We start from the raw sequence: 24,277 nt of genomic DNA on the forward strand, positions 1-24,277 counted from the left end.
GGGACTGGTACTCAGCCCTTTTCTTAATGTATTTTTGAATTGTTTTCCATTAGTTTATTTGATTGTTATTTATTTGTATTTGTTTTCAAGGCTGGAATGAATTCTTTATTCAGACCCATTGATCTGAGAGAAAATATATTACTATTTAAGCCTCAGGAAATAGTTCACCTTTACTTTGAAATATTTTTCCTTAAGTGTTCAAATCTCAGCTGCTGATGTTTGCAAAAATGATCACACCTATGCATTTCTCTCTTACACATATTCCCATGGCCTATGAAGATTATGAAGCTCACCTATTTCATTCCATCCATCACTTAAGTTCAGCTCTAGTGTTCCAGGTTAGATTTCAGAGACACAAGTTCTGGTACAGAAAGGTTTGGGGGGAATGTATTTAGGATTACCACCTCTTTTGGAATGTTAGAAGGAGAAATGAGGTCAAGTGAACATAATGTAGACATGACCCAGGCTTTATCTGTTCCAACAGAAGGCTCTGGAGCTACAGCAGCTCTTCTAATCTGTCTCAGCTAACATCAAGCCAGCCACACATTTTGTACCCCAAGCAGACCCAGTGAACAGGAGGCCCAAGCTTAGCTGAGGTGGCTTTGTTCTTTCAAGATCAAGAACAGAGAACATCTCAGCTGTGATTAGTGGCCCAGCAACACTTCCAGCATCTAGAGGATGACAGCTTCAGCTCCAGGCAGACCTTTGACCATGACCCACTCCCAGCTTATTACCAAGTCTCCCACATGTCTTCAGCTGTTTATATTCTATTCTTTCCTGCTTAAAAAGCTCCCATGTCCTTTCCAATGTCCTCCCCCACAGCCTCAGTGAAGAGAGTCTCCTCTACCGAGTTTCCATATTCCATCAAGACATCATTCCATAAGTCATTCACTGCCTTTTGAAACTTTAATATCCACAATGTTACAAGCTATTGATATGTTTCCTATGATGACTTTAGGGATTTTCAATAACTGAAGGAAATGTAATAAATTTGTGGGAGGATTAATATCACAACTTGCAAATCCTACTTTTTCAGTTATAGTTTAGCACAAGAAAGGATCTTTTCTTTTTAATAATCTTTTCTCTTTCTAGATCTGAACATTTGGCAGGAAAAGCACAATATGTATTCATACTGTATCCAGATCTTCTGAAATTCAGAGATACAGATGTTGGCGAACATAACACAAAGATGTTTCCTTTCTATATGTTCAAAATTTTTATAGCTGTTTACTTTCCTCTCTTACATACACTATTTATATAAAGTGTATGCAATAGCTAAATATTTCCTGTGATTAAAGTCAGAGAGCAAAGTGTTTAGCTGAGAAGAACTAACATCTATGGATTGCTTCTTAAGACACTTGCCTATGCACTGTCATTTTATCTTAAAATCTTCACACTGACTATTGTATTTGAGTTTCTAGGTGAGAAAACTAAAGCCCAGTGGAGGAAAATGGATTTCCCAAAGCACATTGAATTCAAATATGAGTTCTTAGCACCTGATGATCTTTTGTAACTTGAAGCTTGAATTAAGACACCCATTCTTCAGGTGGTCTTATTCACTTAAGTAAGTCTCACAGCTTGGGGGCCAGAAAACTACAAATCGTACCATCCGTACAATCCTGTGGAGACTAGCCTTGCATTATGACTTTGGAATTTCAAGAGAACCCTGGATGGAAAACACATACTTTTCCCCTTGAGTATAACTTTTCACATCCCTGTGGGTTCACAGAGCAAAAATATTTCAAGATAGATTAAGTGCTTGACAGAGTGAATGGATGAAGCGCCTGCACATGATAAGAAAGGAAACAGCAGCAGCAGGATGGGAGGGCCTGCAGGAAACAGGATTGGATAACGGGAACTTCTGCTGATAGTGGTCTTCAGGGGAAGGTTTGTGCAGGTTGATGGCGAATCTATCTGAGGTCAGGAGTATTCTGTTAGAAGAGTCCTGTGGTGGGTGGAAATGATCAATTCTTCTGCACTGATAGGGAACAGAGCAGATGGGCCAGGTCCCAGGGCTGACACTGCAGCAGAGGCCTGGGGCCAGAGCATGGAGAGATCTGGCCAGTGTGCTTTCATTTCCTTCCCCCAGCCACTGGAATTCTTACCCTTACCTTCTGGAGTTTTCATTTCCCCATGCTATGCAGCTATCTTTATTCATATATACTGTATATCTGACACACACACATAAAGTGCACAAATGTTTAAAATGTTGTCTAAAGAGATCAAAACGAAAGCTCATGTTCTCAGAGAGCCAAGATAAGTATGATTTGTATAAAAGCCTTAGTTATTTTCTTCCTCCAGGCAAGACACTTGGCCATACATTTTAAGTCTATCATATATATTCTTTGCTTTTTGCCCATTTGCTTCACAGCTAATCACTTTCTTCTCCCTTATGTTTACTTAGTGGGATTGAGATTAAAGATTCATCATCTTAGCATGACTTTAATTTTCACTTTTTCTTCAATTTCATTGGTTTTTAAACTTTGTTTCAAGGCTACATACCATGTATTTATGATGAACACTTTCATCTTTCAATTTCCTCATAATTCTGAAAGAATTTATGAGTGAAATGTACTGAGATAATTGCAAAACCAGTGGGCAACCAAGAAAAAAGGTAGAATTAATAAGCAGTAACTGGCTAGCACTCAGCCCTGGCATGAGACTCCTTAAATATTATGGCAAAGACTGATGAACACAAAGTCAACAGTTAGAACATGAGACAGCATTTAGGAACATTTCTGAGTATCATTTATATATAACTCCATGTCTAAGTCTGGCTTCCTTAAAAGCAGAGCCTTAAAGATGCCTCTTACAGATATCATTTATTTTGAGAGTATTTATGAGGAGACCTCAGAGGATGTGAGAAAACTTGGATGGGAAAGAGAGTAGCTCAGTGAAGATCTGTTTCAGATGACATCTTGCTTCAGCCTCACCCCAGACTTCGGAAACACGAATGCTAGCACAGGTGAGTTGGCTGCCTTGTGGCAACCAGGCAGTAGAGCTTTGGCTGCCACCACCTCTTACCTGTCATGTACTCATACCACCCCTTCCTTCCATGCTGCCCCCCAACCCTGCTCCGCTCCCCCATGACAGTTTACTGGAAAATATTGTGGATGTGAACCAACAGCAGCAAAACTCATACTAGCAATAAGATGATGCCTAAAAGTGGGGGGTGAGGAGTGCTGCACCAACAATGTCTCTTCAGCAGTGTGATCTTCAAAGAGATAGCATGAAAAAACCTTCTTGAATTGAGGAAACAGGAGTGCAGCACCATGCCACATGTATCTATCCATTACTTCATGTATATCCCCATTAATTCTCAGACCAAGAGTTTCATGTTATTGGGTGTATTCCTGAACCATTCACACTGCATGCATGTCTGGCTCTCTTGTTCTGTCACAAATATACCCATCTGGGGTAAGTGTTCAGTATTGTATCCACACCCTGTTTATCTGTGATTTTATTTGATTAACTGACATTACCACAGCAGACACTAAGTTACAGAGTAAGTTAGAGTCTCAAGTTGTTAAGTTCAGAACAAGCACTGTTTTTAGTATCCTTAATACAACTCCCAGAAGAAAATTCACAGCATACACTTGTGCACTTGCTTTCAGCAGCTGGAGTGAGGTGTCCTCTTGTTAAGCAGTTTCTCAGTGTGAGAATCAAGGACAGGAAAAAATATGGAAAGACAAACCCAGAAGTCTGTGAGTACACTGACCGGATTCTCCATTTCACACAGGGAGAACAAAAAATGGTCAAATCAATGGCTTCTGGAAATAGCTTAAAAATGAATGTTTTAGATCGCAGAATACCACTAACTTACCTTTTGGTTTCTTTCAACAGTTGAAATTTAAAAGGGTTATGAAGAAATCCTATTAAATCATATTTTTAATCCAGAAAACTTCAATTTCACTTCTCCCAAATGGTATATTCAGGCTTTTGCTCTCCTCATGAGTTCTTTATATAAGAAAAGGGGACTCATTTCAGGACCCAGTCAATGATAAAGTAAATGGATCTATTACCTACCCCCCTGAGGAAACGCCTAAGGGGCTATCTGGCTCTGGGCTGCCTAAGTGTCTCATTTGTACCTGAAAACAAGAAGTGTCATTTTTTTCCTATTCAAGATGTCACAGGCCCAATTTTCTTTTGCTAAGGATCACATTTATTAGTCTCTGAAGGTGCTAGCACTTGAGGCCCAGTCGGCCGTGATTAAAATGCCTCAGCACTTTGAGGAGTGCTGCCCTTCCATCACTTCTCGTCTCCAGCTGCTTCCCTGTCTGATTCTCCTTCTGTCTCTCATTATGAACCATCATTACCCATTTTAAGGTCTGTGTAAGTCATGTGAATCCAGGAAAATTGAGGACCTTAGCAAAATACATTTCTACAGGCATGTGCCACTAGTAATAGAGCCCCGATTCCATTTATGTCTGAGATTTTTAATGATGCTTATTTTTTCCCCTTCAAATTCCTTCTTTTCTCAATGTGAGCTGTCTGGTGCACTCGCTCGCTTTCCCCCTCTCTGTCTCTCTCATGCATATACATGCTCGCGCATGCGTGCACACCCACACACATACACACACACTGTCCTTTGGCCTAGTGCCAGCTGAAGTTCTGGTTTTAGTGCTTTTGTAACCATAGCACTACGGCACCTACTAATTAGTTGGATTTGTGTGATGCGTATTTTCCTGACCTGTCTACAGTGTATGCCATCTTTGTGGCACACAAAGGGGCCTACTGTACGTTTCAACAAGGGAGTCCGTGATCTCATGGTGCTCCAGTGCTACTAAGAAGTCCTAAATCAGAAACATCCAGAAATGGAACTCATCAATGTATAATTAAAGGCAAGTATACCTGGCTTTTTCTTTATTCTGAATTCTAGGTAGAGAATGAGCATACGGATAAAAAAGCGAACTGTGAATATGATTGGTTTTTGTTGCCCCTCTCTACTTTCTGGTGGATGAAAGATATTTTACCACTATCTCTTGAGGGTATTCTATGCCTCAGATAAATGACTCAATCATTAACATTAGCAGACAAGAGGATATGAAATCATCAGACTCAAGTCTGCAACAAGTGACACATGACCTAATAAGAGGTTGATGGATTTAAATAAACAGAGAGGCACAGAAAAGGACAGCTCAGTAAGGAGGTGTCAGAGAACAAGGGCCCGCAAAGTCTGTGTTTAGATGACCACAAAGACAAATAGGTTCCCAATATGCAGAAAGCTTGACATCAGTTCTTACAAAAAGGTTTCTTTTAAAGCTGTCTTCTTCCTGTTCCTTCATTTCCCACATTAAACAGGTATATGATGTTACATTCATATTCTCTTAGCATCACACAAGAGACTGACATTTGCTTCAATATGAAATGTACACAATCTCCTGTATTAGATGTTCCTTCTTTGTGGGTATAGGGATTCCCCCTCCTCCCATTCTTCCTCCCTTGGCATTCTCCCCTCAACCATTTCCCCCTTTCATTATTACAATAGTTTATTCCTTCAGCAACAGTCACAAGTCCAACATTCTGTTATGAATTTTATCATGGTATTGCAGGTATAAAGCAATGACAGAAAATTTAGTTTTAAATAGTTAAGGTGTATTTAACAATTTCAATGGGAGATCTCTTTCAATTCAGGAGTAGATGGTTTAGTGGAAAATAGTTGTAATACCAATAACAACAGAAAGGATAATCAGTCATTGTAGATTTAACAGTTGGCCAAGACAACAAAAAATCAAGAAAAATTGATTTATAATTCAGGCCTGTAAGAGACAGATATATAGATTCTAAATGAGATCCACTGACTGAGATTCTGAATGAAACAATCTATAAAAGTTAGACCTACATCTGTTCTACTGGGACTTTTCACCTTGGTTTTTGTAAGGGAAAATTTCACTTTAAAATTCCTGCCAGTGTGCCTGGTAATATGGTGCTCTAGGCTCAACTGACACTTACAGTACTGACATGCCATAATTATGTACCCATTTGAGCACAGCCTACTCCACTTCCAATTCAGCTTCCTGCCAAAGTACTGGGGCATAGTGGATGATGCCTCAAGTACTCGGGCCCTTGCCATTCATAGGGGAAACCAGAAAGGAGTTCCAAGCCTGACTCGGACGAGGCTGTTGTGGCCATCTGGAGAGTGAACTAGTGGGTGTATGAACTTTGTCTCAATCTCTCTCCTTTTATTCTGCTTTCATATAAATAAATAAATCTTCAAAATAATCAATGGCTTGGGCCATCCACAGCAGGTATAAGGAAAAGGACCATTTATCACACATGAGAGCCAGAGTGGTTTCCTTAGAGAAGTCCCTTTTGTTCCTGCATCCCGGGTGGTGTTGCGATGTCAACAGATAAACAGCAATGGTACTTGGTCTACAAATCATAAAGCCTTGTTTATGTTGCCATTATCCATGAGTTTATAATTAGCCATCTAGTTTAGAGAAACTGAAGAGAGTGAGGGATAGAGTGGGCATGGTTGAGTTTCAAAAACAGAATTTGATGGATATAGATGCCTAAAGATGGTATTTCTACTACCTGGGTAGCAGCCACTCAAAGAGAAACTGAAACATAACACTTTATTTTTGTGCTAACAATCCTTGTATTCTCTTCAATTGCCTTCACTAGCAGAACATAAAATAACATTTGCTGCGTCTTTCTTATACCTTGCAGTGATTTAGAAACCGAATATTAAAATATGAAAATCACATGGTTTTGTAATGCATTTGCCTCACATACAGGATTGAAATAATCAGAAATAATCAGTGCTAATCTATTCCTCCAATCTAGCATTGTGACTCAGATGTTCCAATTCTCCCCCATCCACCCACCCCGTGCTAGATCAGAATCACACGTACATACATACAAATCCATTTTTACCTGGAATAACATAAACAGTAATCATCGCCACCATTATTACAGAAGATTAGCCATACCATTAAGGCATATCATCTGCGCTGTACTTTTATTCATCAAGGAGCATTTATGTGAAGAATGCTTAGATAGATAATTCCATAGACTAAAAATGGTATAAAGAATGAGCTACTGAAACAGAACCCAAAACATGTAGAAGCCTGCTTACATGATTATTAAACATGCAGTGTGAGAGGAGGCTCTGCTACTAGCCTTGGAAAGAACTGCTCTTAATGACTACACTATGTGTGTTTCTTCATGCACAACTGATGTGCATACTCCTGTGTCCACCTGCCTTCTCTATGGGAATCACACTTGAAGATGGATGCCTGCCTTATCAAGAAGCATGCACAATCTTCTAAAGGAATGCCTAAAACATAAATGCACAGGGAATAGAACTGGACACTCCCAAACTGGATGCAGGTGTCCTGATTGACATCTTAGTGACTAAGGCAAACACATCCTCCTTGTAAATGTTTTTGACTTACTAGCTTTTTTATTATTAACCCTCATATATAGCACACTTACACATGACAGTGGAAAAGAGAAGAATGAAAAGAACATGATGGATAGCATGGAGGTACTGATAGAATTAACAATCAGATGTAGGATGTTGTGCAGGAGTTCATGTCCTTAACTGGTATTTAAGGTTATGGGAAGATGGTATCTCTAGGGGATTAATTATAACCAGAAAAAATAATGATAAAGAACCTTGAGAATTCCCACATTTGGAGTGTGAAGAAGAAAAATGATAGGAAAATGGCAAAGAAGAATACTCAAAAATAAACAAAACATAATGCCCAAGTATAAAATGGTTCATTCATCTATCTATTCACTCAACAAAAGATTTTGAGTTCATTCAATGTGAGTCACTGGGCATACAGTGAGTGCTAGGTATGCAAAAGTGAGGCAAATTACACATGTTACTAGTCTTGTGGAATTTTTTAGTTTAGTAGGTCAGAGAGTAATGAATCAAATAATTTGGCAAATACACATAAAACTGGAGATGAGATAAAGGTTATGAAGGAGAGGAGTGCGTTTAATTGGGATGATTAATTCTTGGACAGGGAGTCCAAGAGAGATTGCCCTAGGAAAGTGATGACTAATACATGAAGGTATAATGTGAGTTAATGAGGCTAACAAGAGGGGAAATACGTACAGACTCCACATACTCTAGGACCAATGGAGGAGAATGGATTTATAAATGAACATAAGGGAAGTTCACCTCTGGAAGCAAAGGGAAGCATAAAGGATATGAACCTAAAGCAGAAAGGGAAAGTGGAAACAGTTGTCTGAGCAAAGCCAGGTTGACAATGTTCTGTATCTAACAGCAAAGGAAAGAAATTGCGAGTTTGATACAGAATAATACCTCTGGATTAAAATGATAATCCTGGCCAGTATGAAAATAAAAAGGGCATTGGGGAAAGACTCAATGCGAGGTGAGTAATGACGAAGAGCTCTTACGGTAATCATGATTAAAGTTAGGGCTTGGGCTGGCAAGACTTTACTGGAGATAAAACCAAGAGATTTTTTTCCATGATGGATACGTAAGTCTACTTGTGTGACATAACACTCAGTTGCCTGTGTCCTACATCAGAGTACCTGGTTGGACTCCAGTGGGTAGGATTCAATGAGTAACCGTGGTGATTAGTGAATTAATTGGGTTTCTGTTACAATGAAAACCCAGGGTTCCCAGCTTCTGGCCCCAGCTGCTGCCCAGCTCCAGGTGGACACTTACAGAATGAACCAGTGGATGGCAGGTAACTACCTCCTTCCACCCATCTCTTCCTCCCAAATACATAAACTTTAAAAGGAAGAGAAATAAACTATTGAATTTAGTAATTAAATATTACTAACAAGGTTGGTAATAATTTCATTGGATTCCAGGAAGTAGAACACAAGAGTTTGAAGCAAATCCCAACTAAATATATTTGCAGCAGTTTTATCAAACTCTTACTGTTATATATCAGATGCCAAACTGATGAATGATAAATGAATACAGATTATTAAAAATAATAACTTTATAAATATATATCTATATATATATATAAATAACTCTCAGATACAGCTTGGTTTTTGCCAGTTACCTATCCACAGGTTCTGATTCCTAAGAAATGTTGACTTCAGTAAAAATCTCGCAGAGTAGCCTTTTGCAGCCAATCTCAGAACAAAGAGCAGAGGAAGGGGGCAATGCAGAGCTACTTACGTAAGATGCCATCTTTACGCTTGCTGCTCTCTACTTTATCAGTTTATAACAGTAGTCTACAACTCTCATTATTACAACCAAGGATATTTCAGCTTGCTATGATCCCCTTAGGTGGTATGTTTGGTTACATTTTACAGGTTATGAAGTGCAAATGAAGATAAGTAACTTACCTGAGCTCACTCGGATAGTCAGATCTTAAGTAGGCTGACACTGGCTAGTCAGATCTCAAGCAGGCTGGCACCAGAACATGTAGCACAAATGCTTTGCTTTGCTGGAACCTAGTAAAGGAGACAGGTACAACAGCTGCATCACACAAACACTGGTGCCAAACAGAAGGATGGGCAGGATGCTTAAGCGGTAAGAAAGAGATAGAGGCCTGTGTTAACTCATGGGACAGTCAGGAACTGTCATAAAATACTAGGGCTAAGCAGACAGAAGCTAGCTGGGGAAGAAGGCTCAAAAGGTTGTTTATTTTTTCTTTATATGACAGAACATTTGCAGCTTGACAAGGCTAAATTGTATAGAGCACAGGCTCTGGGGATGAAATAGGTCTGACTGTAAATATTAGTAGTGAGAATATTAGCTGTGTAACCTTGCCCAAATTGCTTAAACTCCTGGAGTTTCAAGTTTTTGATGCACAGAGTAAATTAGATATGTATTTCTTAGCAGTGATGTGAAGATTCATAACTCAGAGGGATGATGAAATAAGAAAACAGGTATAAATTGCTTGTCCCATAACATGTACTCAATAAATCAGATTCTCTCTCTCTTTATGTATTGGTATCGATTTTTACCTCCTATGTCCCACTATGATTTTAAAACAAAGATAAAGTATATGCATTGACAAAACACCAAGTTGGTCAAAAGGGAAAAGTCGGGAGGGAGCAGGAACAGGCAGAAGAAGGAATTCACTTTGCAGGAGTTGAGGAGCTTGAGAAGTAGCTCCTGAGAGTGTTGCGTCCTCCCTTTATTTCTCCTTTTCATGTACCTCACAGTAAGAGGTACTCTGTAAGCAGCAGAGCCGCACTGTTTAGTGCGGCTGCATGGTGCTCATACTGCCCGAATTCTTCCAAATGTGAATTATTCCATAATAGAAGAACCCATATTCACTGAGAATTCAAGCCTAATGAAACACCCCTGTCACTTACTATGGATGTTCTGTGGATTTGTGGGTAAAAAGGACCCTGCAGGTTGCAATTATAGAAGATACCTGAACTCTCAGATAAAGCTTAGCTTTTGCCAGTTACCTACCCACAAGTTCCACTTCCAAAGAAATGTTGGTTTTAGTAAAGACCTAAAGGCAGGGTAGCCTTTTGCAGGCAATCTCGGAACAAAGGGTTGAGGATGAAGGACAATAGAAAGCTACTTGACCCTGCATCCACTACCACCTTCTTTCTGGCCAATGCAATACCTTTGCTCTTGGCACTGACCATTGGCCTAAGGGGGCTGACTTAGTATTGGGTCCAAAAGACAAATACTGACTGCAAATGTTGGGACCGAGGCTCTTATTTTGCCCTCTGAGCTTCCAGGGAAGTGCTTTTATATTCAATGGAGACTTTTTAATTAAGGTTTTTTTTTTTTAATTTGGATGTTGATGAAAGGATTTTTAAAAAGCCTCAAATTTTCTTTTCTCCTTTAAAGTTGCAATTATGCTCAATGGACTGGTTTAATCAAAATTTTCTTCCTCACAAATTTTCACCAAAATATTCTTACTGAAATTCAAAAATGAATCCCCAGGCAACCTTTCTGAAGTACTTCGAATCAGTTTAGATAATGCTGCAGCAAGGTGGAAACCCACGGTGATACACCTAATTGAAAATTCTGCCCAAGGACACCAGCGACCAGACTGTGAAGCAAAATACCTTGCCTCCATCCTTCCAGAGCGTGCTCCAATACTCTTCTCCACTCTCCTCTCCGCTCAGGCCCAGCATCCCTGAAATCATACAGTTTTCACTCTTTGCCAAACTGTGCTTCAGCATAATGGTGTGGTGGAGAACCTGGGAAAACAAATCAGATAATAACCTAACATACATTAGCTAAGCATATAGAAGAGAGAAGCTTGAAGGCAGCAATCATCAAGGAATGACAAGAGACAAAGGTTGATTGCCTGATTTGATCGGGATAGTTTATGTACATTAATTAAATATCACACCATATTCCGTAAATATGTAAAATTCTTATTCAGAAAGCTTTTTATAATATTTGAGGAGATGGAAATACTAACTGATGTAATTTGATTTTCACATGTTAAACACGTACTTTTAATTATCACAAAGAACCTCACACATATGGACAATTAAAATGATTTTCAGGGCCCAGCAGCATGGCCTAGTGGCTAAAGTCCTCGCCTTGAAAGCCCCGGGATCCCATATGGGCGCCGGTTCTAATCCCGGCAGCTCCACTTCCCATCCAGCTCCCTGCTTGTGGCCTGGGAAAGCAGTTGAGGACGGCCCAATGCATTGGGACCCTGCACCCGTGTGGGAGACCTGGAAGAGGTTCCAGGTTCCTGGCTTCGGATCGGCGCGCACCGGCCCGTTGCGGCTCACTTGGGGAGTGAATCATCGACGGAAGATCTTCCTCTCTATCTCTCCTCCTCTGTGTATATCTGGCTGTAATAAAAATAAATAAATCTTTAAAAAAAAAGATTTTCAAAAATCACTATCAAATGTCAATACCAGATTCCAAACTCTATAAAATGTATAGGGAAAACATACACATAAAACTGTTATCAAAGTTTTCTCTTTTACAGTCATAATCTGAATTTTGGAAGAGATGGATTTGTCAGCTATGCAGTTTAGAACACAAGTCAATGTAAATTGAAAATCCACTTGAAGTTTAAAGCTTTCACTGAAAGTAAAAAAAAAACAGCATCTAAAAAGAATCCACTCTGCATTAGGTACTCTGGCTCAGAGACAGGATGTGAACTTACAGGAAGACTCTGGTGAGACCATTCCCTCAGAGGCAGAGCCACATGACATCACTGATAATGTCAAGGCAAAGATAAAAGACAAGGAAAGCAGGCCTGCAACTAGCACTGGTCCATGTGTAGCAAGGGCTTGGTGGGGCCGCAGCATCAATAGCTGTTGTCCCTGCAGGAGGCGCAATACCAGCTCTTCTTTCCATCTTCTGCTGAAGAAGGGGTGAGTGTACTGGGAACTCATTGATTTCTGTGTTCCAGGGGGAGCCACCATGGTGGCCTCCTGTTTACTAACAAGTTTGACCTTCTCGATGCCTTTAGCCACGTCACTGCTACCTAGATCTGAGTTGAGTGAGTCTTTCTTTGAAGCTTTTACCATATTTCCTTGTATTCTTCTCTTATTCTTCTCTTTCAGTAATATTCTCACATCCTCCTTCTCTCCAGAATAGTAAAATCAAAGCACTTGCACAAAATACAGCAGACAAGATGTTAGTGGTCCTTGTGCATAAGTGGCTTATAAATTCAAAGATTAAAAAATAGCAAAGAAGACATTCATCACATAGTTTGCAGCCAAAATGTATGGAAAAATTATTTACATTAGAAAATACAAATAGAAAAAAATATATAAGGGTGACTAAAAAACTCATGAAAATTGAAGTGAAAGGTAATTTAGTACAAAAACATTTTGGAGATTATGCATATGAGGTACCTTCAAAAAGTTTATGGAAAATGCAAATAATGAAAAACTGATTTTAAAAACCTTTTGCATAAAAAACATTTTATATTTTGCTTCTATAGGCTTTTTGAAGTACCCTTGTATATGTGCTAAATAATTTTCATTTTACATAGTAAGAAAGCAGAAATACTCTTGACAGAATTTTGGGAAGGATTTTAACTTACACACAGCCAAGAGATCTGCTAATTGATACAACCTATTTGGAAATGAATTCAACATAAAAATATTCATATCTTTGACCTAATCACTCTCCTGAGAATTAATTCTGAAGGAATAACTTGGACTGAAGTCGTCACATGAATAAAGTGTTTGTTACTGGAAACCATAATGCTAAGGGAAATGAGCCAATCCCAAAAGGTTAGATACCACATGTTTGCCTTAATTTAAGATGATATGATGTTATGTAAAACATGTAATGCTATGTATGTTATGTTATAAGTTGTGTATAAACTAAAATTGAAATGTTAATGAGGTGGTCACAGAATGTGGTTAAGAACTCGCATTTATTTTTAACATATTGGTTACTCATTACTATGCCAACTAATTCCATAATGATGTAAATTTTTGCTGATGGTATATGGGAAGGGTCTCCCTAAGAAGCCGTTGAACTAGGCCGGACAGCAAGATGCTGGACTCTATGTTTGGTATATGCTTGCAGTGAGGGAATCTCAACTGAGCTTGAACTGTGGTTATGTAACAAGGTGGAGTAACCCAACATGGGGAGAGGGTGTGGGGAGGGGTGGAGGTATCCCAGTAGCTATGAAACTGTGTCACATAATACAATGTAATTAAATAAAATAAAAATAAAATAAAGTGTCTGTTGTGGTGTAATATAAACAAAACAGATAAAGATAACAAAACCACTTAAAACCACCAAAACATTCAACCATAAAAGAGTGGTTTATTAATTATATAACACCAGCAAGAGATTATTTAATGAGCCATTAAAATTATAATTACCAAGTCTATAAAACTATATGGAAGCAAATTCCACAAGAAACACATGTTTCACCACTATATGCCCTTATTAATTTGTGAATGGTATTAATACTCTACTAGAAGGATTGTGGCTTTGTAGGCTAGCCAAGGAGCAACAACTGAAAAATCTTACTTGCTCCAGAATTGTTCTATGCAAATCAGAAAGAGAACCTCTTGGAGATAATGGGATCAGGGGACAACATGGGAAAAAGCCTCGAGATGCATGGAATTGTCAAGAAGGAATTTCAGAGATCACAGTTATATAAACAACTAGATTGATCGATTGATCGCTATTGGTGCACAGTAGGGAGCCCTCCCATCTTCCTGCTGGTATTTTCAGAATGTCTGCCTTGCAGATGGTAGGATAGAAATGCACTGCTCCCATCACTCAGCGTTTAGGTATGGGAAAAGTAGATCACAGTGCAACAGTGTTGAACAATGGGGGCTAGAGGAGAGCGTTTAGGGCATAAAATGGCAGAAATGCTTTGGAGAATGAAGAATCCTGGTGGCAGAAGTTATAATTAAGGCTGTTTTTGTACCTTTTTTTGGCCAAACATTTGTTACTATTTTTGTAGCATCAACTCAGCATGTTTAAAGCAGAGAAAATGATTTAGTAGATGGCTGACACACCTGGATTTGATTGACAAGTGTTTTGGAGGTAATCATTCCAAGCAAATTAAAAAAAAAAATCACTGAGGTTGAATTTCAAAACAAGGAGAAAAACAGTTGAGAGGCAACGAGGAGGAAAGGCATCTACTAGTCAGGAAAAAAATGACAATGGTGAGAATACAAGAGCAAAACTAACGTAGCTGTGATATTTCACATTTTAATTTATTTGATTTGGATTATTGGAAGAGAAAGCTGTGAAAAATATGGCCATTCAAAGAACTAATCTGTTAATATGCTATCCTGAAATTTTCCATGGAGTTCCGAGAACCTACCTAAACAAATTCTATTAAGGAAAGAAAAAAGTGATTATAATTTGACATCTTTCCAATATGAGACATTACAGTTCTAAGGAAGGTAAAATTTTTACAATCACATGAATGTATAATTGTGATATGAACTTAATTTTAAAGATCCTTATGTACTTTTGCTTTTTTTTTTTTAAAGATTTTTAAGATTTATTTATTTATTACAAAGTCAGATATACAGAGAGGAGGAGAGACAGAGAGGAAGATCTTCCATCCGATGTTTCACTCCCCAAGTGAGCCGCAACGGGCCGGTGCGCGCCGATCCGATGCCAGGAACCAGGAAGCAGGGAGCTGGATGGGAAGTGGAGCTGCCGGGATTAGAACCGGCGCCCATATGGGATCCCGGGGCTTTCAAGGCGAGGACTTTAGCCACTAGGCCATGCTGCTGGGCCCTACTTTTGCTTTTTAAAGTTACTTTGAGGCCTGGCACAGTCCTCGCCTTGAACGTGCCAGGATCCCATATGGGTACCATTTCTAATCCTGGCAATCCCGCTTCCTATTCAGTTTTCTGCTGGTGGCCTGGGAAAGAAGTAGAGGACGGCCCAAAGACTTGGGACCCTGCGCCCATGTGGGAAACCTGAAAGAAGCTCCTGGCTCATGGCTTAGGATCAGCTCAGCTCTGGCCATTGAGGTCACTTAGGGAGTGAATCATCAGATCGAAAATCTTCCTCTCTGTCTCTCCTCCTCTCTGTATCCTAATTTCCAATAAAAATAAACAAATCTTTTAAAAAGTTACTTTGAAATTCTCATATATTTATGAGTATTCTTGTTATTATTAAATGATGCTACTGAGATGTTTAAACTTAGATATTTAGTTTCTAATGAGAAGTATAACTATGTGGAGAAAAATTACTCATCTAATTTTTAAGATAACGCCAATAGAAAGCTTATGTTATAAGCAAGCAGGATAATTCATCCGATAGAAGCTTAAGTGCTTTGCAGCAACAGATCTTGGGCTAAAAGTTAAGTTCTGAGGTATTCATTTGAAAACCCAAGAATATTATATGAGTGAAGCCCTGATAAGAACAGTTTAAATAATTAACAAACATAAATACATCTTGAATTCTGGAGTGCTAACAAAAGAGCCTTAGGGCTCAAGAGGATGTGGTTTCAGAAGCGTTTCTTGCCTGGACTAGGTCTTCTGTGTCCTGGTCCAGGCTAGAGATTCACAATGACCTATCTACTTATTCCACATGCTTCCTCTGGACCCTGATTCCGCTCCCCTCTGGCCAGGCCCACATGCACAGCAGACATGTCTTTGGCTGTAAAGGAGGCCCCTGTGCTCCCTGTAATAAACTCGTACTCCAAGCAACAGGAAGAGGCTTGGATCTCCTTGTGGGGGGAGGAGCAGCACCCACAGCACACAATGCCCAGCACCTTTCCCTGTTGTCCGTGTGTATACATGCTCATTAGTATTCTTCAGAAGTTCAAAGCTCTGTGCGCCTGGCAAGTGGTTATGCAGGAACACCCACTGGCACTTAAACTGTACTGACACACTACTCAGGTCTGTCCTGGATCCGTGCAAGCATTGATGGATCTAGAGAAACCTTGCATGAAACTCAAAACTACCCCCAACTTCAGCTCTGCTCTACAACCCTCTCTCCATTTAATCGGAATGTACTATGCATGTGAACTTTGCTCTTCACCTATGCCCCATGCCTCTCCCATCTTCAAAATCACTCAATAACCACTAGGCAAGCAAACACTCCAGGGAAAGAACAATAATTTCCAAATTAAGGCATGCTACACCATCTGAGTCATTGGCCAAAGGTGATGCCAAATCATATGTGAATGAATGATGTTTCTTGTGCTCCATTCTTTTTGCAGGAGGGGATACTTAATCTCTTCAGGGTGAGGCAAAAGCAAAAGATTTTCCCTAGCACTGTTATCCCAGAACATTTCATAATAAGGATTGTCAAGCAAAAAAAAAAAAAATGTGCACTGATGTGTAAGTATCTCTAAAATGAAGCTCCCAGTAGTATGTGAATCATTTATCAGCAGGGTTGGGGGGGTGGGATGGGGGAGCTATGGCTTTTATTCATGGATGATCATACGGTTTCCTTCCATCTGTGTCTGTTCTTGTGGCTTTCTCTGTGTTTTATATCTTTCTCTCCCTGCAAGTGTATCCTGCTGAGCAGAAGAGTGTCATGGTACAAACCTACTGAACCAAGACGTGAGTGTGTTCTCCCTACCCAGCTGAAGCTTGAATGAACCACTTACTTGCTCTTTCCACTTAACCACATGCACATACGTGTGTGACCTCTCCTCAATCACAGCACGCACTGCGAGTTTCCTTGTGGCTGATTTTCCCTTGTTGGTAGAAACGCATGGGGAAAAACCAAAAGGGCTACAATTCCTACTCTCACCTCAGGAGTCAAACCTGGTGCAAGCTCTTTGCATAGCTCAAGTAATAAGCATGCAATGTTCCCTGGAGCATGAAACCGATTGCTCAACTGGAAGTGTATTGAAAAGAGAGAAAAACGAATGAGCACATTAAATGCATTTTTGTCTGGGTTTTGTCTCACTGTATGGAAGGTTCCGAGCCTGCTGGGTTTTCAGAGCTCTGTATAAACTAAATATTGTAAGAAACAACAGTGCATCACAGCAGTCATCAGTCAGCATTGGTTCTCTTTTTATGCAGCAGGAAAAACTTGTCACTCCATAAATCATTTGCAACTTACTGCAGTGATTTCTCAAAGTTAGAAAATATCGCATGTTGTGAATAGGAACACAAGAAGGAATAAGTGTTTTTTAGGGCAGCATTTGCATCATGTAGCATTCCTAAGTGAAATCTGTCTGATGCCAGTAATGGGAAACAAACACCAAGCAAACTGATGCAGAAATCATGCGATTGGAAACACGTGCTTAGTGCTTCTGCTTTAGGTTTTAATGTTCAGACACTTAAATAGGGTCAGAAATAATAAGACACACTGCTCCTAAATTGTGTAATGATGTCTCCTAGCTGAAATTCAAACATGGGTTATTCCCAGTTCTCCATAATACAACTAAGAACAAGGAACAATTAGGGAAAAAACAATGCTGGGAGCCAACTGTCAAAAAGCAACCCCCTCGCACCTACTCTTTTACTCCATGGAAACCACCCACCAGCATGCAGAAACTGATAGTCTCACAATGTGCCCAGGTAAATACCTGTTTTTCAGCTTCAAAATAAACAAGTACAGAAACAAATCCACTAGCATACCCTGACTTATATGAAATGATGGAAGAAAATAAATGGGAACAAAAGAAGGGTATGAAGATAGTAGTTGAAGCAGAAAATTCTGGCAAGATATCTCAACCCCAAGCTGCTTGTTCAGGGAAATGCTGTAACGTGGAACGCAGCAGTGGACAAACTCGATTTCTTCTTCTTCTTTTTTTTTAAAGATATATTCATTTTTATTACAGCCAGATATACACAGAGGAGGAGAGACAGAGAGGAAGATCCTCCGTCCGATGATTCACTCCCCAAGTGAGCCGCAACGGGCCGATGCGCACCGATCCGAAGCCAGGAACCAGGAACCTCTTCCAGGTCTCCCACGCGGGTGCAGTGTCCCAATGCACTGGGCCATCCTCGACTGCTTTTCCAGGCCACAGGCAGGGAGCTGGATAGGAAGTGGAGCTGCCGGGATTAGAACTGGCGCCCATATGGGATCCCGGGGCTTTCAAGGCGAGGACTTTAGCCGCTAGGCCACGTCGCCGGGCCCACAAACTCGATTTCATTGATGGTACAGCAAGAAACCTCATCTGACTCAGGCATCTTTAAAGGCATCCATTTATACAGCACAGCAACACCATGGATGTAGCTCACCTTATGTCATTACGGGGAGAAAAGTTGCATCCTTGTAATGTGTTTTAGAAGGGGAAGAGATGTAGAAAGGATTTTAGAGTTTTTTCAATGCCATTTATATTTTTGAAGACCATTACACTCAAAATTGTTACATGCAAAGCCCTTTTATACAAAACCTTTTCTTTGGGATGATGTCAAGGAAGCAAAGGATGAGTATAGAGATGTTTATTGCATGGGTATGTCGTAATCGTATTCCCATTCATTAAGATGAGCAAATAACACACTGCCCATCTGTTCAGATGCTTTGTTGTGAGCAGCAGCAGTGAAGGTCAGCACAGGATGGGGTGTGTGTCTCCAGGCATTTAGCCCAGAACACTGTGTGGCCCTAAATGCTTGTTCAGTCTCTGGGAGAGTCAGTCCTCCTGCAGACTGAATGCTTATCAATCATTGTCAGTGGCCCCTGTGTGTTGCCTTGTATGTGCTCTTACACTTTCACAGCATTCTATCCATCGTCCAATTTCTGTTGCCATGATGGTCTCCATCTCTGAGTGGCTTCTCTTAAACCTTTGGAAACCATCTCACTTTGTGACATGGACACCTCACGTCTGAAAATGGATGATGTGGATTTCATGCTAGATTCTCGTTGCCAGCACAGGCAGGTATTGTGTGCATCATGGTCTCCCTTGCTGCCTGCTTTAGCCAAACAATGTCCTGAGCAGGAAAGTTAAAAACATAAAAGCCTGCACCTCTGCCCCATGCAAAAACAAAGAAAAGTAGTCAGAGACACTAATAGCAGCCTGCTTAAAGTAAATCCCACAAAGTAAATGAATTCTGGGGAAAATAACTTTGATACATATATCTTAAAAATCTGAAATGTGTGACTAATTCTGATTACCCCTTTTTCCTTTTTTCTTTTCGTGTTACTCTATTTCATGTTTACATGTATGTACAACCACACATTACTTAATGGCAGGGATATTTTCTGAGGATACAAGTCATTAGGTGATTTTGTTGTGCAAATATCATACAGCATAGTTACTCAAAGACAACTACAATACTATTGGCCATATGAACTTGTAGGACACAGTAGAATCTGTGATCCAGTGTTGAACAAAATATTGTTACACAGCAATAGTGATATATATTGCTCCTGCATAAATAAGCAACTTTTATAAACTTTTACACTATTTATTTAAAATATACAATTTGCATTCTGTTTTAGCTATATTAATTTGCCAAATTTACTAGACAAAAATGGATCAATAGCTCTGGAAATTGTTTATGGAAGCATAAAACAGTGAAAGAGACAAACACAGGACATGCCCTTCTGAAAAGCCTTGGTAGTAGAAATGGTAAATGTATGTGTCTTAGGAAATGTATACATTCTACGAAATTTACTCTCTAAATGTCATCATTCCAAATAACCAAGCCAAATTAAAAACAGAATGTAAATGTACATATAGTTATTGAAAAACTAGATTCTCTTAGGCCAATGAACAATGTTCTTTTAGTCCACAGTAAGTGAAATATTAATGAAAATTAACAAATGAAACTCAAAGTTATGAAGTGCTTCTTATTTTTCAAATGATTACAAGATTTTGCATAGGTATAATCTGCATAAACTTGCTACCTTTTTTGCTGCTAAAGAAAGGGTACAAACTAAGGAAACGTAGTTGAAAATTACATCTCAGAATGAAACCGAACGTAAATGATGCTTGCATTGTTGTCACTGTTGTAAAAACAACTGCAAGTTAATGATGGTATTTTTCCATAAGATTAATAAATTGCTAGGACAAATTTATCTATAAAGTAATACTGCTGGATGTCAATAACATAAACATATAGAAGATGTTGAAACATGCATTTGGGTAGGTGGAATATATGAAGGTACATCCCTGGGCTGCATGTGTACCTGTATGTGTCAGGAGAGAGTCTATACCACAATTGGATAGAATAACTAAAGTAATTATTTGGGTTTTTTAATAATTCATTTTATTTTTGATGATGTTTACATAGTTGAGAGGATGCATGCCCAAGTGGACTATTGATTAGGGTGGGAAGGGTCAAGGAATGGGGAAAGTGAATGAGAAACTGCCTCTAATCTCCCGTTTTTCTTATTGTCTCTGAGGAAAGTGGGGAAACAAGGGAGAGGACCTCTCCCAGCCTACCAACCATCTCAGTACCCAGGAATGAGGGATGGCCACCCAATGTCATCCAAGACCACAATGTGGAGCAAGCTATGAGGGTACTGCTTAAGTGGTTTCAATAGTTCTGAGATGCAGTTGGTTTTGTTGCTCCAAGGTTGAAGAAACCCTTCCAAGATCGGTTAGCTGACACAGTCCACTCTAAAGTCTCTACCCACCCAGGTACTTGCTGTCAATACTTGACTGGGAAAGTTGTCTAATTTGTTCTGCCCTCCATGGTAGTAGACGTCCTCTACAGGCCTCAATGAACTGCTTGTCATGTCCTGCATGAGTAGCTGGGCAAGCTGTCCACTACACAGGCCTCAGCAACCATGGAGATTCAGTTCTGATACATGTACTCCACAATCCTGTGATTTTCACCGTGGTACAGCTTCTCAGTCCAGTCATCCAGTTAGAGAGGTCCCCAAAGAAACCTTGCCAGAGGTGACCCCAACCTTACCCCCTGTGTGCCAGCCAAAGTTGGGTCTGGTCTAGCCTAAAACTCACATTAGCCTATACACTGGCGGTTGCAGTTACAGGGTAAGTTCTGTCCCCAGCCACATCTCATAAGCAAACCTATTCCTTCCCACCATATTTTCAGCCCTCGTATACACCAGAAGTAACTGCAGCCTAGTCAGAGTGACATCCAACAACTCCCACTGGGCCCCCAGCTCTGGTTCCTGTGTTTGCTAGTATGTGCAACAGACTGGTCCAGTCTGTCCCGCATTCCATTTGGCTCTTGTACACATCAGTGGGCATTGCAGCCTAGCTCAGCCCAACTGACCTACCTATCCACACTCACGTTGACAATACCACTGCCATCCTGCCAGACCCACCCCCAGCCCTGGTTCTCATGCTGACCAGTGGAAGCAGCAGCTATCAGTGGGGTACCCACAATTTTCCCACCAGACCCACTTTCAGTGCCCGATCTTGGACTTTCCAGATGGTTCTATATCTAGCCTGACAGGACTTACCACTAGTCCCAGCACCTGCTAACTGGTGCTGCAGCAAATGCCAACAAGTCTGCCCTTCCTCATGCAAGTACCAGTAGATATGATCACTTAGTCCTCTCACCAATATATAGGGCATTCCACCCATCCTGGATCTCACATGTGCTGATGGGAGCTGTGGCCCAGACAGGCATAATTCACCTCACCTCAGCATTTACCAGCAGGTGCTCTAGCCTAGCTCAGCCTGGCCTGCCACAGTTCCAACTCATGCTAGCAGGTGTTACAGCCTAGTCCAGCCCAGCCCGAATGTGAACTGGACGGTGTTGAGACCCAACCCAGCATGTCCTGCACCCTGTTTTTGTTCTCAGATCTGTCAGTGGGTATTATGAAGTAGCCCTGGCCTGGCCTGCCCCCAGACCATATGCCAGCAATGACTACAACCTACCCTGGTCTGGACTGCTTTCAGTTTGGGTTCTTGTGCTCACCTACAGGGACCGTTTCCTGATATAGAAGTTTCCCAAGATCCTCTATCAGTCTCCTTCCCATGGCAGATCTCATGCACATTGATGGGTTCCTGGCCCAGATTGACTTAGTCTACCTCCTGTCCTGTCAGGAACAGTGGCCCTGTCCAACTAGCCCATACTATTTCAGTTCTTACTGATGGGTGTTACAGCCCAGCCACACCTGGTCCACACCCGGACCCAGCTCTTGCCTGGTTCAGTGGGTGTAGAGACTAAACCAGCCTGTCCTACACCCACTCTGGCTCTCATGAGCATCAATGGATGCTGGAGTCTAGCCAAGTCTGGCACACATCAGACCAAGTCACAACAATGCCAAGGGATACTCTAGCACCATTGCCCCCATTCCAGTTCCCATTCCAGCTCTCGCACTCAGGGTGGAAACTGCAGCCGAGCAGGGTCATCCCCTTAGGACCCCGACCAGACTCATTCCCAAGCACAGCTGCTGTGCATGCCAGTGGTTGTTCTGATACAGCTAGCATAACCCAGCTTGATCTTTGACATCAGATGCTACAGCATGACCTGGCCCTGCACAATCACCTTCCCAACTCTTGATGGCAGGTCCTGCAGCCTAGCCCTGACCAGCGTGCCCCAATTCCTGGCTCTTATGCAAACTGGCAAATGTGAGCCTAGCCTAGCCCAGCATGACCCACACTCCATCTTGGTTACTGGGCATGCCAATGTACTCTGGTCTGCTCCCCTAGAGACTACTCTCACCTGCTGACAAGTGAAGCAGTCCTGCTTAGCCTGACTAACACCCAGCCCTGGCTCACATGCTCACTAGTGGGAGTAATGACCTACCATTTCTCCAAGTTCCCCCACCAGGCCCACTCACAGACCAAGATCTCACATGTGCCAATGGATGCTAGGGCCTTACCAGGCACAGTCTGCACCCAAGGTTTGGCCTTTGTGTGTGCTGGTGGATGTTGTGTCCCCTTTCATCCTACATCTACTTCTTGCGTGTGTTTGCAGGTGCTGTAGCCTGAACCAGTCTGGCCTATTCCCAACTCCAGTGCCCATGAATGTTGGCATGTTCCACTGTCATGCCAAGCTCAGTCCATCAACACCTCCAGCCTTTGAACAAACCAGTTCATACGGCAGTCCCACAGTGGTGAGGCCACAACCCCTCATAGAATCTGCTTTCTGACAGTTTTCTCATAAGCTGGTTAGTGTCATGGCCCAGCCTGACACGGTCCACACTCGGTCCTGACACTCACTGGCCGGTACTATGGTCAAGCCCTGCCAGGCAGGCCTCCAGCCAAGGCTTGTGTTTGCATCAGTAGGCAGTGGTCAATATCAACTAGCACAGCTCAGGTCTCCCAAGTGGGTGGGTATATTGGCTTGGCTTCAAAAAGTCCTCCAATTTCCCTCCTCTAAATCACCTAGTCTCAGCCCCCTCATTTAGATGCAAGCAGTAGTAGACTGGTTTGTGGAAGTCCCCCAGAAATCATTCCTCACCTGTCACATTCCCCCTCTGCAGCCCTCCCTCCCACACATCTCCAGACCTTCTTCTCTGAGCAATTCACAGCCTCCCTCCCCTTGCACATGAGCATGCAAATTCCCAAGCTCAGTCTTCTGGCAGTGTGCCATGCCAGCTTGGGACTCTGCCTGCCTACCCAGGGTACATGCATGGTTCGTGTGTGGGTTCCAGACCCTGTCTGCTGGCATCTGACCCCCACACATCTTTAAAAAAATAGTTACAATAGGCAACTATGCTGGCACACTGGTATAGTTAACATGAATGTGGCATTAACCAGGCCCAGGATGTCCACCAGCTATTGGCTGCTTTTCTCCCAGCATTGTAATACTTAACTAGGTTCAATGGAACCTAGACAGGTGTCTACAGCTGGGGATAAGTATTAGTTTTTAACAGAAGTCCAGATAAGGTAGGACAAATATGTACCTGTCTAGTGAGCTTTCTTATATTTCTCACCAAATCCACAGAGCTACACAATAGAAATTTTTCGCATGTATTTGCAGCAGTTGGTGATTATCTTCTGAACTATGATGTAGACTCCAAAAGTAAACTTTAGAAGATGACCAAAGATTACTAGTCTGTGTGAAACCAAAAAGCATTGGATATAGGGAAAGAGGTGGTCTATGAAAGTCAATTCAGACT

At 41.2% G+C, this 24,277-nt stretch overlaps 1 long non-coding RNA gene across 1 annotated transcript in view; it reads right to left on the reverse strand.

The window, feature by feature from the left end:
- The window catches only part of LOC131480456 (uncharacterized), a 368,356-nt gene that overhangs the window by 94,948 nt on the left and 249,131 nt on the right, over window positions 1-24,277 (reverse strand). Inside the window, exons 5-6 of the long non-coding RNA XR_009245543.1 lie at window positions 10,978-11,112; window positions 9,286-9,393 (exon numbers count right to left, since the gene is read on the reverse strand). This is a non-coding gene — a long non-coding RNA (uncharacterized LOC131480456). The remainder of the gene's footprint in view (window positions 1-9,285; window positions 9,394-10,977; window positions 11,113-24,277) is intronic.

Source organism: Ochotona princeps, chromosome 6, assembly GCF_030435755.1.
Source record: "Ochotona princeps isolate mOchPri1 chromosome 6, mOchPri1.hap1, whole genome shotgun sequence".
NCBI classification, from domain to species: domain Eukaryota; kingdom Metazoa; phylum Chordata; class Mammalia; order Lagomorpha; family Ochotonidae; genus Ochotona; species Ochotona princeps.